The sequence below is a fragment of the Trichechus manatus genome, unplaced genomic scaffold (assembly GCF_000243295.1).
Source record: "Trichechus manatus latirostris isolate Lorelei unplaced genomic scaffold, TriManLat1.0 scaffold00050, whole genome shotgun sequence".
Lineage (NCBI taxonomy): Eukaryota > Metazoa > Chordata > Mammalia > Sirenia > Trichechidae > Trichechus > Trichechus manatus.
Window position 1 is genome coordinate 5,105,864 of NW_004443986.1, and position 19,761 is coordinate 5,125,624.

At 34.9% G+C, this 19,761-nt stretch overlaps 1 protein-coding gene and 1 long non-coding RNA gene across 2 annotated transcripts in view; one reads left to right on the top strand and one right to left on the bottom strand.

Annotated features, from left to right (window-relative positions):
* Positions 1 to 19,761, top strand: part of HDAC9 (histone deacetylase 9) — a 700,487-nt gene that overhangs the window by 306,139 nt on the left and 374,587 nt on the right. The window lies entirely within an intron of this gene.
* The window catches only part of LOC111820786 (uncharacterized), a 55,071-nt gene that overhangs the window by 23,352 nt on the left and 11,958 nt on the right, over positions 1 to 19,761 (bottom strand). The gene's annotated exons all lie outside the window — the stretch shown is intronic.

Below are 19,761 nucleotides of genomic sequence, written 5' to 3' on the forward strand. Positions count from 1 at the left end.
TTTTTTTTTTTTTTTGGTGTTAAGGTGTAATCCATACAGAAGGCTATATAGTCTTTGATCAGTAAGTGTTTCAAGACCTCTTCTAACATAGAGGCCTAAAATGTATTAGAAGAAATATCTGAGGCATCTTAATGGATTAAGGCTTTCAAGATCTTTCTTTTTACCTTAATGTCGACATTCTCAAAAGTTTTAGTATTACTTGTAAGCACAATTCACTTATTGCTCTACTTTCACCAAAAAGTTAGTAAATTCATCATCTGTAAAATGTGCCGTTTTTTCTTGCTCTCTCAATTTTGGAGCCCTGACGGCGCAGTGGTTAGGCATTCTGCTGTTAACCAAAAAGTCAGCAGTTCGAATCTGCTAGCTGTTCTTGGAAACCCAATGGGTCAGTTCTATTCTGTCCTATACGGTTGAGTTGGAATCAATTCAACGGCAGTGGTTTTTTTTTTCCTCCCATTTCTGCCAATGGAACCATCATTTAGACACTTGGGATAGAAACCACCATTTAAACATTTGGGATAAATTAGCTTAAAGTCATCTTTGATTATCTCCTTTTCTTAATCTTTCCTATGCAGTTGGTTCTCCAATTTCTAATTTCAAACCATCATGTTTCTTAACTTTCCCCTTGGCTTATATTCAAACCAATCGATACTTTATCATTGCCAACTACCTCTTACCATATCAGTGTGACCTTTTACTAATTTGATTAACTTACTAAAATCCCAATACTATTTTTCCATTCTTTATGGCAGCACTAATGGTGATTTCTTTCTAGCTGTTTCATTACAAAGTTACAGTCCTCATAATTCAACCTTTAGACTCTGACCAGGCTCTCCCAGTTCCAATCTAACTTAATCACTAATCATGGGCCAACGATCACTGGGAGCTCCATTCCTATGAGTTTTATCAAGCTTTTCTCCCTTTTGGAAAGCTTTAACTTCCTTTTCCAAACCCTACTCCTCTTTCTCCCTTCAGCCCTCTCAGATTTCTCCAGACCACTCTAGATATGAATGATCAAATGATCTTTGTTCCATAGAACATAACAAAGAAATATTTTTGATCAGGGGTGTCTTCTGCTAAGCATTGTCTACACCCCATTTTCATCACCAAAGCCATCACCCAGGTAGTGAAACTCAGAAAATTGTCATTGCCTAGTAGCCTAAAAAGGATTCTCTTTTCACATTTGCATGAGTCTTTCATTTTTTTGGAGTCAGCAAGGAATAAACAATAATAGTAAATAATTCTTTGCCTTTTTAACAAATTCTCTGAGAATCTTTTTTCTTCTAAACAATAATAAATAAATAATAAATAATTCTTTGTTTTTGTTTTTTAATAAATGCTCTAAGAATCTTTTCTTTATTTTTCTTCTAAAATAATACTAAATAATTCTTTGTCTTTGCTTTTTAACAGATGCTCGGAGAATCTTTTCTTTTTTTTCTTCCATCTCCAGTTTGGTAAATGCTAGAAAAACTTGGAATGAGAAATTCTGCAATTATTTCTTGATCATAAGTAAATTCTTTCCTGATATTGAATAAGCCGTTAGTCCTCACTGTCTTACCTTTATTTAACGTGATAACAAATAAGCCTATTTTACATTATATTTTTAGCATCTTAGATGTTTTGCTCATGAAGCTTGTGCTATCAAATCCCTCTTTATACTTTATGAATTATAGGAAATTTAACATTGAATATTTCGTGTACATTTTAAACGGTTTGATTTTTGCCTTATTGCTTGAGTTGTCTGGCATGCTCATGTGAAAATATCAAAATGATTCCTTTTTTTAATTTTCTTTGCCTTATAAAAATCTTAACTACATTTATGTAGTTTATTCCTAACAGTATAGTGGTTAATTGTGTCTGAATATAATTTTTTTTTAAGATATAGAAGCAGATTACAAATTTTATTTTCCTAGAAAGAAGCTCTCCTATGGATTAAAAAAAAAAAGCCTGATTTCTAATGTTTTTTTCTTCATGATAATTTGAATTAGAATTTGAAAATGAAATTTGTACTTTGAGTAATTTAACTTCCTTTAGAAAGTTAAATTCATTTTAAAATTTATTTTATTGAAGTATAATTTGCATATAAAATGCATTCGTTTTACATGTACAGTTGAATGAATTTTGACAAATATATATGCCACAGTCTTGATATAGATTTTTATATCACTCCAGAGTTCCCTCCTGCCCGTTTTCAATCAAGTCTTCATCCTCACCCTCCACCTAGCCCCAGGCAGCCAGTGATCTGTTTTCTGTCTCTTAGATTAACTTTCATTTTTCTAGAGTTTCTTATAAATGAATCATATAAGAAGAGTCTCTCCTATTTTGAGTCTGGACTTTGTTTTCTTTCAGAAAATGTGTCTGAGATCCATCCATGTATGTATCAGTAATATGGTTGCATTTTTATTGTTGAGTAGTGTTCCATTGTATGAATATGCCTCAATTTGTTTACATATTCATCTATGGATGGAATTTGGGGTTATTTCTTAGTCTGGGCTGTTATAAATAAGGGTTATATGAATATTGTATACAAATCTTCGTAGACATTGTGTGTGTGTGTGTGTGTGTAAATACCTAGGAATAGAATTGTTAAGTTTTATAAGTGTATATTTATAAGAAATTGCCAAACTATTTTTGATTGGTTTTCTTATTTTACATTTGCATCAACAAGAAATGGAAGTTCCACTTGCTCTACATCATTGCTAACGCTCCAATTTTTAAAAAACTTTCGCCATTCTGATGGATTAAAAAAAAAAAAACTCACTGCCATCCAGTCAAATCCAACTCAGAGTGATCCTATAGGACAGAGTAGAACTGCCCCACAGGGTTTCCGAGGCTACAAACCTTTTGCACCACCAGGGCTCCTTTCTGATGGATGAGTAGTGAGATTTCACTGTGATTTTAATTTGTATTTTTCTGATGTCTGATGATGTTGAGCATAGTTTTGTGTACTTATTGGCCATTTGTATATTTTCTTTCTTTTACTTGCATTGTCTGTCTTATTGATTATAAGAGTAATTTATATATTCTGGATACAAGTCCTTTTCTAGAAATGTATTTTGCCAATATTTTTACCTCATCTGTAGCTTTTCTTTTTATCCTGAAGAACAGACTGTTTTCATTTTGATGTGGCCCATTCTTCATTTTTTTTCTTCTATGGTTAGTGCTTTAGTGCCTTATCTAAGAAAGAGTAATTTCTATGTTTTCTTCTTCTAGTTTAGTTCTTACATTTAAGGCAAAGAGACATTTTGAGCTAAGTTTTGATGTAAAGAAAGCTTAACGTTTATTATCTTACGTAAATATCCAATTTTTTCATCACCATTTATTGAAAAAAACTGTCTTTTTTCCTTCAAATTACTTTGTTGCCTCTGTTATAAATCAGTTGACCATATATATGCAGGTAAATTTCTGAACTCTTTATTCTATTTCATTAATCTATGTCTAACTTGACACCAATAACATAGTGTCTTGATTACTGTTGCTCTGTAATGAGTCTGGAAGTCAGGTAGTGTGTTCTTTTCTTTAGCTGTTCTTAAGAGTTTATTATCAAATTTCAGAAACTTGATTATGATGTATTTAGTGCAATTTTCTTTGTGTTTATATTACTTGAGTTCACTTAGTTTTTTGTGACTGTGGGTTAATACTTTTTAACATTTAGAAAATGTTAGGTATTATTTCTTACAGTTATTATTATTATTTTCTGCCTCTTCTTTTTCTCCTCGTTTTTTGGGACATCAGTTACAGGTAGGGTAACTGTTTAATTGTCTCACAAGTCAGTTAGGCTCTGTACTTTATTCCTTTTCTCTCTGTGTTTCATTTTGTATACTTTCTATTGCCATACTCGCCTTTTCTTCCTAGTAGATAAACTTCTGTTAATCACATCCAGTAAATTTCTAATTCAAGATATTGCGTTTTTCATTTCTGGAAGTTTCATTTAATTATTTTATATATTTTCAGTTTCTCTCATTATTATATGCATGTTTCTTTAAATCCTTGAACATATTTATAATATCTGTTTTAAAGTCCATTTCTACTAATTCCATCATCTCTGCCATTTTGGGGTCTGCTACTATTGCCTGATTTTCCTCTTGAATATGGGTTACGTTCCGGCTCCTTTTCATGTCTAATAAACTTTCATTAGATGCTAGACAAATGTAAGTTTGTTTTCTTTCTTTAAAGAATATTGGTATTTGTTTTGGCAGTCAGTTAAATAAGTTGCAGATCACTTGATTCTTTTAAGGCTTCTTTTTAGTTTTGTTAGGGAAGATCTCTAGTAACCTCTACTCTCAACCTGATTTCTCTGTCTTACTGAGTTGTGAATTCTCTGAGGGTACTACTGAATACTCTGAATGTTCAAAGGAATAGATGACTCCAGGGAGTAATCAATCTCAGCCTAGGGCCTTCTGGCAGGACTGAAGATGGGTAAGGCAGGCATGGGATTCAGTAAAAGTGTGAAGAGACTAATACAGCTATTTTGGGGGAAAAGAGCTGCTTTGGTTTAGTCTTAAGCTAGGCTTCGCTTTGGAAGCTGGTTAATTACCAGATTCTACCAAGTCATTTCTTCAGTGTGGCTTAGCCATTTTCTTCTAGGCTTTGAATATCTTGAGTTTTAGTCAACTTTACTTTCAAACGTTAATTTTGAAAACAGATAAGATATGGGAGCACAAGCATTAGTGATTGTTAGTTTCTGACATATATATACACAGACTGAATTATTTTTCTTGTATGAAGATGGCTTCAATAACCCATGTGTATTAGATGCCCTTTTGGTATTGTACAATTATATGGAATAAACCAAGTGAAAGCATAATAATGATTATAGTTTTCAAAAACCTTTTGAATCTCAGTTTGAAGAATTAGACTTTCCCTCTTTTTCCCTCTCTCTCTCCCCTTCTCCCTTCCTTCTCTCTTTCTTTCATTCTTTCCTTAACACTGAACACCCCTGAACTGGTTATGATTTTGTAGTTAAAGAATACACTATAATTTTGCTAGATCATGGTTCATTAAGTCAATTCTTTCATACAGTAAGAGATAATAAATCTAATGAAAATTAGTAAGTTCAAATATACAAACCAATGGATAATGGAATATTTATAGCATTTGAACACTGGCTACCACAAAAGTAATTTTTGCCAAAAAAATTGGGTATCTTTACATTTTTATTTAATGTTTCTGTTTAAAAAGAGAAGACATGATCTACACTGAATCTAAATTTTGAGTTAAAATTACAGTACAATCTTCTAATTCGGGATCTCTTTGAAGTAGTTTTCTTGCTCTTATTTTTCTACCTGTTTATTCACTTACTATTACTGTTTCATAGTTCCTGTTCTTTAAAAAAGATATCAATTTAACTTACTATTACTGTTTCATAGTTCCTGTTCTTTAAAAAAGATATCAATTTAACATTAAAAAGTCAGTGCCAATGAAAACAATGATAGAAATGAGTGGCACATATCAACCCACAGAAATTCCTCTAGAAACTTTAAAGTATGGATGTGCTTAAAATAATGTTGTCTTGAACAAAAGCCTGGAACTGTCATGACAAACTCAAAGAAAATTGTACTATTAGGTGAGAAATTGTTGGTAGCCTGGGTGGATAGGATTTTTTGCAAAAGATTCCCAAGGCTTTTGTGCCTTTTTAAAATTTATCTCTTAATCTTCAGTTAGGAAATGAGAAGGGAGGATATGAAAGTGGTGGAAAAGGAGCAATAACTTTTATTTTGACATTGATTCAGAAACACTGAGGTTTTTATTTTATTTGGTGTAGAAATGTGTCCTTAAATCAATCAGAATATTGGCTTCAGTTAAAGGGTTGGTGAAACTTTCGGGGGCTTTCTTTTTCATCCTCTTTAATTACCATGGATTTTTAGATGTCTCCTGAAGTAAATTAGAAAGTTCCTAGACATTTGGCATTAAAGGCCAGGGCCAGGGAGTTTATGTGGACACACAACTTCTGATTCTTGGATGGTGTGTTGATACTGTATATTTTTTAATGGTTACACTTTTCCTTCACTAGTATAAAAGATTTACTGTTACAGTTTGTGTGTGGCCAGGCGGTGGCATATGGAAAAGCTGTTTCCTGCTATTTAATTTAATTAGCCCAATCACGTGCCAGCCTTCGGGCATGTCACTCTGGACCTCTGAGGTTCTTTGTCTGTCAAAGAGATGGACAATATCTTGGCTTTGTTTGGTTGCTTGGCGTGCTGCAGATAAAACCACTGAAATACTGACTGTTTGTTTAACCAAAACTTTGCGTTTTTCCCATTTGGCTTTGATTTTGTTTTACAAAAAAAGATGACATTTTGGCCTTGGGAAGGTGAAAAGGAAATATTGAGGAGACGAAGAAGAACTCTTGCTCTCTGTGGTTTAATGTAGAGTTGAGAATATGATCATTTTCTGATCAGGAATGAACTTTGTTATGAGAAACTCAAGACAATCATCACTGAGTCATTTTGGCCCTGATTTAGCTGATAAACTGACATTTTAATACAAGTTTCCTTTTTTTGATTGATGTCTATATTTCAGTGTGATTTTCTTCATCTTGCCAAATCTGTAAATCTTTCAGTGAATTCATTATTGATGCAGAAAATATTTCGTTTGATGCTTTCGGTGAGAATTTTCTAGTTTTTTGTTTGTTTCTCCTAGAAAAGACCATGATCAACACAGACACGTCAAGAATTGTTCCCTATATTTTAGCATATCTTCTATGGTCAAAAATATTTTAAAATGATTTTCTTTTATAACTGACATGTTCAAAACCATAAAATTCTTTTCAGTCATGGTTAAGACATTCTTATATTCCGAATAATTTTCAAGCTGTAAAGTTAGTCAAGAACATCTGCAAAGAAACAAAAGATTAAAAAAAATTCACGCTATAACTTAGGAATCTGACTTTTAGTGAGGCCTTTTGCCTGAATTTGTGGCTGAATTAACAACAACTTCCATGAGTCAGAGCAACTTGTCCAAGATGATAAACTTACTGGAATATCCAGATTTTTAAATTACATGTCCCAGATTTTGTGTTCTTAGTCTTAGACATATGCACACTATAGGTTCTAAGAAGATTTGTAGGTAGACTTAATTGTACACGGAGAAAGTTAAATTAGATCACACTGAGCACCAATGTCTACTTCAGTCAACATCTGCTACTGTCCTAGGTGTCAGGATACAGCCTCTACCCTGTGATATTTCTTGACCTTTGGAGCAACCCCTAGGAGCTACGCTTAATAAGGGACAATCATTCTCAAATAAAATATCTATGTTCTAAAACTAAAAGATTTCTTACTTTTCAACAGGTTAGGAATTTTGAAGAGAACTATTGGTAGATTTCACTTTGATAAAATTTGCAAGTAAGATTCTTTCCTTGGATCATTTTTTTTTTTAATAAAAAAGGTTAAATGGTTAAAGAAAGGAAAATTCAAACCTAAATATTTAAATCCTCTTAACCAACACAATTTTTACAATGTAATTTATGTTTAGATCATAGATATTTTTAATAACCACTTACCTAACATGGTTGCTACCACCTATGCAAAGTCCAAGCCTTGTTATGGACTTGCATGGATCTTGCATTTTGTTTAAGGGCAAGTCGACAATAACAAAGTGAAAGTTATGCTTTTTTATCTTCTAGTGTTTTTTTTAAATCAGTGTAATTTACTTAAACCCTCAATTATTGTATCTATTTTCAGACTGTATTATATTTTGTAGTTCTTTATACTATGATTAATTCTTTCATCATTTTTATTTTCTTTTAAGTCATGTGTGAGAGGGATTTTTCTGAAGTCAAACACTTCATCACACGTACGCACACCTACACACATACACACATGCACACCTGCCACCACATGTTGATTTGAAAATGAAGTAGTACACATTCAAGAAAATTCATTTTACTTGTAACTTTTTAAGAATAAATATATTTTTAATACAAGTGATCCCTGACTTATGATGGGGTTCTGTTCCAACAACTCTGTCATAAGTCAGTTCTGACATAAATCGAATACCTCATTTTTTTAAAATTTTCGTTATTATTGTCTTTTATTATCATTATCTTTATACATTCAATCTTTGTCTTTGAGGGTTGGAAACATTACATATAAACTTACAGACATATTTTAATACATGCATACATATTACTAACAATAAGATGTTAAAAAAAAAAAAAGGCGATTGTAAGTGCAGTTCCACTTAACTTAAATACGTCATAAGTGGGGAACTACCTGTATAGAGAAACACTCATATTCACTACAGAAAAAACTTGTAGTGGAAATACAATAATTTTTCCTAAAACTCTATGTTTCAGGAATGATATTTATTGAACATGCTATAAAGTACAGATGACTAAAGTTTGAAATGAAATTAATAATGAGGTGACAGACAATTCAGAGTTAATCTGCTTAAAAATATTTAAAAACAGAGAATTGGCCAGTTAACTTAAAGGAAGATCTTTGAATATAGGTATTAAATTGGTGTAATCTTGCTTCTGCTAAGAAATATAAATCTTGTTTGAGTCCTTTTTCTTTTTCATTTTTTTACTAAACTAATAACCATGGTCAGAAGTAATTTTGCAATTTTAAATAAAAAACCAGACCAGTTCCATGGAGTTGATTCTGATTCATGGCAACCTCATATGTGTCAGAGTAGAATTGTGCTTCATAGTGATTTCAGTAGGTTTTCAATGTCTGATTCAGAGGTAGATCCCCACACCTTTCTTCTGAAATGTCTCTGGGTGGACACCAACAGCCAGTTGTTCAGTTAGCAACCGAGCTTAACTACCTGTGCCGCCCAGGGACAAATAGGTATTTAGAAATGGCGAGCTGTGGCAAACGGGTCCTTGTAATTAAACTTTCTAATTAATTGGACTTGCAACAAACGTTAATCCAAATTTCCTTTACATATCATTCTTAAGTTTTATTTCATGTACACTTAGGACTCTGTGTCTAAGTTGGCTAATATATATATTTTTGTTCTGGTGGTTTAGTCTACTAAATAGTAATAGTTCAGATCAATCCAATAAATGCATATTAAACAACTAGTATGTGCCCAGGCATTGTGGCAAGGACTGAGAAGGTACCCACTGAAAACCAAGATAAATGAGGTAGCCATATGGCCTTCTGAATTCGGTCTGTTGAAGAAATGGCCAACCCATTGCGATCACGTCGATTCCACTCATAGTGACCCTATAGGACACAGTAGAACTGCCCCATAGGTTTTCCAAGGCTGTAATCTTTATGGAAGCAGACTGCCGCATCTTTCTCCCATGGAGTGGCTGGTGGGTTCGAATCGCTGACCTTTCGGTAAGCAGCTGAGCACTAAACCACTGTGCCACCAGGGCTCCTTTGAAGAAATGGACAGGTAAACAGATAACTGTAATATAGGGTAATTTGTGCCACAATGGTAGAAATAAAGCACAAAGGCACTGATCAATATCTTACAGCTTCTAAGCTGCTAAACTATGACCAAAATCCATATCCAGTGTCCATGTTCTTTCCAATAAACATTGCTACCTCTGAACAGAATCCACAGTTCAGCACTGGGTTTGACATCTTGTCCCTGAACTTACTGAAGACTGAAAATAAGAAGGACATTTTGAATCCCACACTACGGTTGCATGTTGTTTGTTGTACACTGAGAAATGTCTAATTATAATGGTGTATGTTTTTTGTTTGTTTTATGACCATGAGGAAGATTTATTGAACAGATTTTCAATTTTATTAGGAAGACTGAGTGGTCTTTTGTATGTTTTCACTCATTCATTTAAATGGAAGTATACTGCAGGCATACGCCAAATTTCTTATTCTTTTATTTCAATTCTACCTGTTGCAAGCTGGAGGCATTAAAATTTGAGTCAAGATATTGGGGGTTGGGTTTTCTAACTATAGTTTCTGTAATAATCTTCCTTTTGTGGAACTTTGTTAATTTTTAAGTTTTAATTACTGTAAAATAAGAGAGTAGCAATAACTAACGCATAAGGCTCAGGAGACAATTTATTGATCAATTTTATTAGCAACTAAAAAGTTATCAAAGCTGTCATAAGTTACTGAAATGGTCTTGGTTAACACAGCAACTGTTATCTTTTACATGATTTAAAGGCATCTTTTGAGCTTTGCCCTAATTATTGTGCCTTTTCTTTGAGTAAGATATCCAATTTTTAAATGATGTACCTCTTAATTTTAAGTGTAAGTTCAAGGTAGTAAAAGCTAAGTTACAGACTGATTATTCTTCAGTGGTTTGGGAATCTTATTTCCTGTCCCAAAGACAGCTGGATTATAAAGTAACCTGAAATATATATACATATATATATATAATTTTATTTATTTTTATGTATTTAGGATTGGTTACTGAGTAACAGTGATCTGTTCCTTTTGCACATTTTTCCTCAAACTATCATGGAAAATTTCCTCCACCAAAGTTATGTTCTATGAACCACTCATCTGGCTGTTTAATCTTTTCTCTAGCTTTCAAACATTTTAAATTTGAATGAAAATGGTTTCTTCTGTAACATGCTTCTCTCTGCTCAGCTTTGTGAGGTTTTCTCTTCCCTGTTGCTTTCCTCCTCAAGTCCTACCACTTTTTGGTTGTTAAATAAAATATGATCGCATCTCTGTTTGAAGATAATTTATGGAAGAGAGACTGTCCTCCACCCTCTCTGTGGCTTACCACAGCCTCTAGAAAGGTTAGCTGGAGTCCACTGAAATAAAACAATGCTGGCAAACAGCAATTCTCCAGCTACAAAATACACTCGTATTTGGACAGAAAGCTCATAAAATGAAATGTCAATATGTGCTGTATAGTACCTGCAGTCCTGTATCTTAACCATATCACTCACTCCCTTAGCCATTTACCTGAGGAAAGCAGCCTACCCAACCTGGCTGGCCTGTCTGATAGAGAAGGGAGAAGCAGAAGATCCAGTCTTTTTCTTTTTTGCTACTGGCCACCTGTATGATTTCTAGATTGTTTTGTGCCTCAGTTTCCTCATTTATTAATTGAAAGTGTTACTCTTGACCTTCTTTGAAAGGTTATGCTTTACTCACCCAACCTAACAAATAAAGATGATATATTTAGCTATATTGACAGCTTTCAGGGAAACAGAGTGCCTGGTGGTGCAAATACGGAAGCAATCTGCTACTAACTGAGATTGGCAGTTAGAACCCACCCAGAGGTGCCTCAGAAGAAATGCCTCGTGATCTATGTCTGAAAAATCAGCCACTGAAAACCCTATGGAGCACATTTCTATTGACACACATGAGGTCGCCATGGGTTGAAATCAATGGCAACTGTTTTTTGGTTTTTTTTTTTAATCAGGGAGACAGACCAATGTTGATTGATCATCATGTTTAAAAAATTTATTTTTTTAATTTTATATGATTTTCTTACAAATTCTAGATGGTTAAAAAAAGGCTTGTAGAATATTGAAAAAATGGCAAATGAATGTTGATTTACTATGTTTAACCCGTAAGTGACAAATACATTTTTTCCTAAAGAGAGGAAGATGGGAGAAATACATTCTATGCTATCAAGAGTTTTTGATATTCCTTATGAGTGAAAATAACCCAGCTAAAATATATGCAAAAATTGTCAGTGTGTGGCAATATTTAAGTCTTATAGAAAGCAATATTAAAAATAATACAGAATGTCAAAAGTTTACTATCGACAGGGACAGTATACAATGACAATAACAATAAAAGCTAATATGTACTGAGGGCTCATCAAATGCCAAGCAGCATGCCAAGTAATTTGCATATATCATTTAGTCATTTATTAGACTTCAGAGTGGTTAAGTAGTTGCCTAACGTCATACATCTAGAAAATGGGTAGAGCTGCGATTCAAACCTTAGTCCAAATCCCAGAGGAGTTGAGAGACTGACACTTTTAGAGACAATTTGTGAAAATGCTATAACTCCGACCAAGTTCTGACTCATAGATCATTGAATAAATTTAAAACCTACTTCTTTCAATTTCAAATTAGAAAGCCATTCATTACTAGGATGAAATTTCAGCCAAGTTTCCCTACTCCCCCAATTATTTTGGTGACATTATGCTAGCAAGCACCTATAGAGAGCCAAGTCAAGGGTGAAAAATTAAACCTCGTAAGAGGAAGTTATTGTATGAGTCGTTTCACAGCTGTGGCTCTGCTGTTTTCTTCTTACTGAAATACACTCTCTAGCTTCTTTAATTCTCCTATTTAACTCTAGTTCATAAAACATACATCTTAGAAACCCTGGTAGCACAGTGGTTACAGCTAACCAAATGGTCAGTTGTTCGAAACCACCAGCAGCTCCGCAGGAGAAAGATGTGGCAGTCTGCTTCTGTAGAGATTTACAGCCTTGGAAACCCTATGGGGTCGCTATGAGTTGGAATCAACTTGACAGCAGTGTTTTTTTTTGGTGGGGGGAGGGTAGAGGGCATGGCTTAGAAGACACTGCAAAAAGAACATTCATTCATGAAATCCCCAACACTTCAATGGTTACTGTTCATACTTGATGTGGAACTTATTTTATTCTTATTAAATTTGTTTTATGATATATGTTCATTCCTTTTGTATCTTAGTATAAAATTTAAATGCACAAATTGGGTAAATCCTTCACAGGTGACTTAAACCTCCTTAATCTGCAGTATTAACTCTGACTACCATCACACCAATATTTACGTAAAATCTTTTCCTCTGTCCTATCTATACAAGCCCTGGTGGCGCAGTGGGTAAGAGCTGTGGTGAGCTACAGCTGCTAACCAAAATGACAGCAGTTCAAATCCACCAGCCAATCCTTGGAAACCCTATGGAATAGTTCTACTCTGTCCTATAGGGCAGCTATGGGTCAGAATTGACTCTCCGGCAATGGGTTTGTTTGTTTGTTTGTTTAAATCTATAGTTATAAGAAGTCCTGGTGGCACAACAGTTAAGCGCTTGGCTGCTAACTGAAAGGTTAGTAGGTCTGAATCCACCCAGAGGCTCCAACGAACAAAGACCAGGAAATCTCCTCCCATAAATGTTTCAATCTAGGAAACTCTATGGAGCAATTCTCCTCTGTCACATGGGGTCCGTATGAGTTCAAAATCGACTAGGCAGCACCTAACAACAATGTATAGTTACAGTAAAACACTACTTTTGAAAGGAAAGGGTTGGAAACCTGCCTCCTTTATATTTAAAGATCCTCATAAAATAAAAATATCAACTAAACTAATATAAATCTTCATTTCTTTATTTGTTAACTGCTTATCATGAATCTACAATGTGCAGGGCATTGCCTTAAGTGTTGGACATGATCCTGCCTGGCTGTAATAAATTTATAATCTAATAAGGGGGGATGAATCCCATATATAAATAAATATTAAACAAAGGATGCTAAGTACTATAAGATGGGTGCAGATATAGTAGTACTTTGGGAGTTGATATCTTTATAACTATTAAAAGGTTGAATTTGCAAATTGCACAGTGATTTAATACAAATAGATATATTTAATGGCCATTTAAACTTTCATAATTTAGCTGTGTTAATGTTGTCCCAATGTATATGCATTTTTGTAGGTAAACATATTTTCTAGCACAGACAATAAATTGTTCAACATAGAAGCTAGTATATAATGTTGTTGCTGTTGTTGTTCGATGCCATTGAGTCAATTCTGAATCATAGTGAACATATGTATAACAGAACAAAACACTGCCCAGTCTTGCGCCATCCTCACAATCATTGTTATGCTTGAGCCCATTGTTGCAGCCACTGTGTCAATCCTTCTTGTTGAAGTTCTTCCTGTTTTTCCTTGACCCTCTACTTTACCAAGCATGATGTCCTTCTTCAGGAACTGGTTCCTCCTGATAACATGTCCAAAGTACATGAGACAAAGTCTCCCCATCCTCACTTCTAAGGAGCATTCTGGCTGTACTTCTTCCAAGACAGATTTGTTTGTTCTTCTGGCCTGTTGCTGTCAAGTCGATTCAGACTCGTAGCAACACTATAGGACAGAGGAGAACTGCCCCATAGTTTCCAAGGAGCACCTGGTGGATTCGAACTGCAAACCTTTTGGTTAGCAGCCATAGCTCTTAACCACTATGCCACCAGGGTTTCCCTTCTTCTGGCAGTCCACAGTATGTTCAATATTCTTCACCAACACCATAATTCAAAGGCATCAATTCTTCTTCTCTCTTCCTTATTCGTTATTCAGCTTTCACATGCATATGAGGCAATTGAAAACACCATGACTTGGGTCATGTGCACCTTAGTCTTCAAAGTGGCATGTTTGCTTTTTAACACCTTAAAGAGGTCTTTTGCAGCAGATTTTCCCAGTGCGATACGTAGTTTGATTTCTTGACTGCTACTTCCATGGGCGTTGATTACAGACCTAAGTAAAACGAAATCCTTGACAATTTCAATCTTTTCTCTGTCATGATGTTGTTTATTGGTCTAGTTGTGAGGATTTTTGTTTTCTTTGTGTTGAGGTGTACTCCATATTGAAGGCTGTGGTCTTTGATCTTCATCAGTAAGTGCTTCAAGTCATCTTCACTTTCAGCAAGGAAGGTTGTATCATCTGCATAACTCAGGTTTTTAATGAGTCTTCCTCCAGTCCTAATGCCACATCTTCTTCATATAGTCCAGCTCTTTAGATTATTTGCTCAGCATGAGATTGAGTAAGTATGTTGAAAAGCTACAAACCTGACGCACACCTTTCCTGATTTTAAACCATACAGTATCCCCTTGTTCTGTTCAAACAACTGCCTCTTGGCCTATGTACAGGTTCTGCAGGAGCACAATTAAGTGTTCTGGAACTCCCATTCTTCACAATGTTATCCATAATTTGTTATGATCCGCACAGTCGAATGTCTTTGCGTAGTCAATAAAACACAGGTAAACATCTTTCTGGTATTCTCTGCTTTCAGTCAAGATCCATTGACATCAGCAATGATATCTCTCATTCCACATCCTCTTCTGGATCCAGCTTGTATTTCTGGCAGTTCCCTGTTGATGTACTGCTGCAACAGCTTTTGAATGATCTTCAGCAAAATTTTGTGTGTGATGTTAATGATATTGTTCAGTAATTTCCACATTCTGTTGTATTGCCTTTCTTTGGAATGGACACAAATATGGATGTCTTCTAGTCAGTTGGCCAGGTCACTGTCTTCCAAATTTCTTGGCATAGACAAGTGAGCTCTTCCAGCTTGCATCCATTTGTTGAAACATCTCAGTTGGTATTCTGTCAGTTCCTGGATCCTTGTTTTTTGCTAATGCCTTCAGTGCAGCTTGGACTTCTTCCTTCAATACCATCAATTCTTGATCATATGCTACCTCCTGAAATTGTTCTTTTTGGAACGGTGACTCTGTGTATTCTTTCTGTCTTCTTTTGATGCTTCCTACATCAATTCAATATTTTACCCATAGAATTTTTCAATACTGCAGTCCGAGGCTTGAATTCCTTCTTCAATTCTTTCAGCTAGAGAAATGCTGAGTGTGTTCTTCCCTGTTGGTTTTCTAATTCCAGGTCTTTGCATGTTTCATTATACTACTTTACTTTGTCTTCTAGAGCTGCCCTTTGAAATCTTCTGTTCAGCTCTTTTGCTTAATCATTTCTTCCTTTTGCTTTAGCGACTCTACTTTCAAGAGCAAATTTCAGAGTCTCTTCTGACATCCATTTTGGTCTTTTCTTGCTTTCCTGTCTTTTTAATGACCTTTTACTTTTCTTCATGTATGATGTCCTTGATGTCATCCCACAACTCGCCTGGTCTCTGGTCATTCGTGTTCAGTGCGTCTAATCTGTTCTTGAAATGGTCTCTAAATTCAGGTGGGTTATATTCAAGGCTCTACTTTGCCTCTCATGTACCTGTTTTCATTTTCTTCAGCTTCAACTTGAACTTGCATATGAGCAAGTTCCACAGTCGGCCCTTGGCCTTGTTCTGACTGATGATATTGAGCTTCTCCATAGTCTGTTTCCACAGATGTAGTCAATTTGATTCTTATGTATTCCATCCAGCAAAGTCCATGTACATAGTCACCGTTTATGTTGTTGAAAAAAGGTATTTCCAATGAATATATCATCAGCCTAGCAAATTCTATCATGAGATCTCTGGCATCATTTCTATCACCAATGTCATATTTTCCAACTACTGATCTTTCTTCTTTGGTTCCAACTTTCACATTCCAATCACCAGTACTTATCAGTGCTTCTTGATTTCATGTTTGATCAATTTCAGACTGCAGAAGTTGGTAAAAGTCTTTAATTTCTTCATCTTTGGCATTAGTGGTTGGTATGTAAATTTGAAGAATAGTAGTATTAACTGGTCTTCCTTGTGGAAGTGTGGATATTATCCTACCACTGACAGAGTTGTACTTTAGGATAGATCTTGAAATGTTCTTTTGAATGATTAAATGTAATGCCATTCCTTTTCTATTTGTCATTCCTGGCATTGTAGATCATATGATTGTCCAATTCAAAATGGCCAATACCAGTCCATTTCAGCTCACTAATGCCTACGATATTGATCTTTACACATTCCATTTCATTTTTTACTATTTCAACTCTCCTAGATTCATACTTGGTTCATTCCACTTTCCAATTATTAATGGATGTTTGCAGCTGTTTCTTCTCATTTTGAGTCTTGCCACATCAGCAAATGAAGGTATTGAAAGCTTTACTCCATCCATGTCATTAAGGTCCACGTGGAGAAGGCAGCTCTTCTCCAGCCATATTTGAGTGCCTTCCAACCTGAGGGGCTTATCTTCTGGCACTATATCAGACACTATTCCACCGCTATTCATACGGTTTTCACTGGCTAATTTTTTTAGAAGTAGATCGCCAGGTCCTTCTTACTACTCTGTCTTAGTTAGAAGCTCAGCTGAAACCTGACCACTGTGGGTGACCCTGCTGATATTTGAAATACCAGTAGCATAGCTTCCAGCATCACAGCAACATGCAAGCCACCACAGTAAGACAAACTGACAGAAGAATTGTGGAGTAAATAGTATAATTGATTTAAATAAGTATGATTTAAATATATCATCCACTCAATTCACTGGTCATGCTGGCTCCGTTCATGTATACTTGCTTGGAAAACCACAAACTAGTTTAAGATTCTTGCAACAACAGATATTCAACAGTTGTCTTAATTTGTGATAATATTTTTAAGATATAGTTGATACTATTATAAGTTTCCCATTGACAGGAAGAAAATTTCTATATTGGGGTAAATAACCCCTGTGGTATATACAATTACTTTAGTGAATTTTGTATCCTTTCATTATTCCAACTCCAGGCATTTAAGTAGACATAATACATCATTATTTTGGCAACATCGTCAATATTCAGGTATCTTTAATATTCACCAAGGAATAAATCTTTTTCTTATAGAGAGAACAGATCCAAGGAGGTGACCTCAAGGACCTGGAGGTTAATTAATGGCCTAGGATAGCCTGACTCAAAATGAATAGGAATTCAGATAGGGAGGGAGGGGGGAAGCTGTGTATTTCTTCAGGATTTCACAGCTACTAAAATGGATGTATTTTACTATGTTTTCTCACAAGGAAGACATTTTCCTCCATTGTATGTTGAGGTGTAGTTTCTTGTAATAAAGATCATTTTAGTCTGTACCCAGTAAATTTTCCCCATTATCTACTATGAAGTTTGGCTAGATACCCATTTTACTATTACAGATTTTTTCTGTAGTGTAATGTGTGAAGGAATGAGATGGCTATCAGATTTCCCTTTATAAGCTAAAAACAGGGAAACCCCACAAACAGCCCATATAACTTAGACACTGAATAAAAATGACACTATATATGTACTTATGTATGTATATATACACACATACACACATTTGTATGTTCATATATATGTATATGTGTGTATACTCTTTAGAATAATTCTCTACTTCTAGTCATCATTCTGATATTATTCCATTCTTAAATTCTTTAGTTTGTTATCAATAAGGGAACTAAAAAACATGATTTCAAAAGCAACACCAAAAGCATCATATCCTCATCAAAGGAGCAAGAGGAGGTCGAGGGGAAATGCAATCGTATAAAGTCTATGAGTCTATTTTGTCCAGCCTTAGTTTAGCAGTGACACAGGGAATGCTTTTCTGTAAATTGCGAAATAATGAATACCCCGTTTCTAGTGTGTTTATAAACAAATTTTATAAATAATATGCAATTTCTGGATTTGAGATGATTGGCTTAGCAACAATTCCAGTCTAATTTTAAAATCAATTGTTTTAGAAATATTTTCATATGTTCACATACATTGCTGATAAAAGCTGACTCATGTTTATTATCTCTCATAGTTTTCTTTTCCTAATTTTGATATTGAAGTCTGGGGTTATATCTTATAGCTGGCACATCATTTTTTTCCCGTTTACTTCCTTCTAAATCTCCTCCTTCCAATAACCAATTACCCTGCCCGCATGTGCTTTCAAATAGGAGATAATTGGTTGTATAGAAAGATCCTACTGCTTCCACTGAAAAACTAGAAGGAGCACACATACAAGGGAAATGTCTTTCAGTTTATCTTTAAATTGGGGTAGGGCAGAGGTCACTAGCTGCAAGGAAGTCAAAATGACAAGGATCCTTACGGTTGCAAAGAAGGTTAAGACATGTAAATATCTTTCCATGAGACACTTGGGCTGTTGTTAGCTACATGGCACACACCATTTTCCAGTAAAATAAATTAAAACATCGCTGACTTAGAAGACATAAGGGAAAGGCAGTATAACTTAATGGAAGTCTCAAGTGTAGCCTATTTTCAAAGCGGTTTAACTTTATTGCTTCTAAACCTGCATTCTCTCACTTGAATTAAAATTAATAAGTAGGAGCAGCTAAATGAAAAATACACTTCACAAAAGACTTACATTGAAAAATAAGTTATCATTAACATAAACACCATCAATATGTAAAACTTGACAGCTAGAGCCTACCCTAACCTCAGGGAAGAAATCCTTAACCTGAATGGTTGAGAATTTTCTCTTGTAAGCATCATAGCAAATTCCTAATGAATAATACATTTTCTTCTCTCACTATGGAATAAACAGTGAGTATACACTAGGACACGGAGGAAGCAGCCTCCATTATCATTTTCCAAATGCAGAAATATCTGTTGGCTTTTCTGATAAGATGTGGCCAAGACACAATGCCACAAAGGTCAATAGTAATTGCTGCAGAGTCTCTAAATTATGAGACTGGAATAATTCAAAAGGCAAGAGAGAAAGAAAAATAATTACAACCATTGAGTCCCACCAGGAATATTTAAGAAAGCTCTTGAAAATTCTCTTAACTGAAGTGTAGTGCCTGATATTGCTGGAGAGTTTTTCCCACTGAGGACACAGCTTTTGTCTGTTTATGGTTTTACAGCAATGTTAATTCTAGTCATGTTTGTGCATCCATGGCAGCAACAAGACTAGTGCTTAGCCTGATGGATTTATGGCACGTGTTATGCTTATAGCCATTAGAATCATGAAAAATCAAAGAACAGTTTTCCTTTGATTTAAGCAGGATATTGTTGATTTGGTTGGTGGTGTATTTTTCTGAGGCTGTGGTTGGCTTAAAGTAAGCATTTTTGATGTACAAGTCAACTGTAACTCTCTAGGGAGACAGAATAATCCAAATTGTCCAAATTTTATTAAGATAGGTGGTACGAGGAAGGACACAAATTCATTTTCATGTGTATAAGGCTATAAGGAGGAACCCTGACTGCACAGTGGTTAAGAGCTTGACTGCTAACCAAAAGGTTGGTAGTTTGAATGTACCAGCCGCTCTTTGGAAATCCTATGGGGCAGCTCTGCTCTGT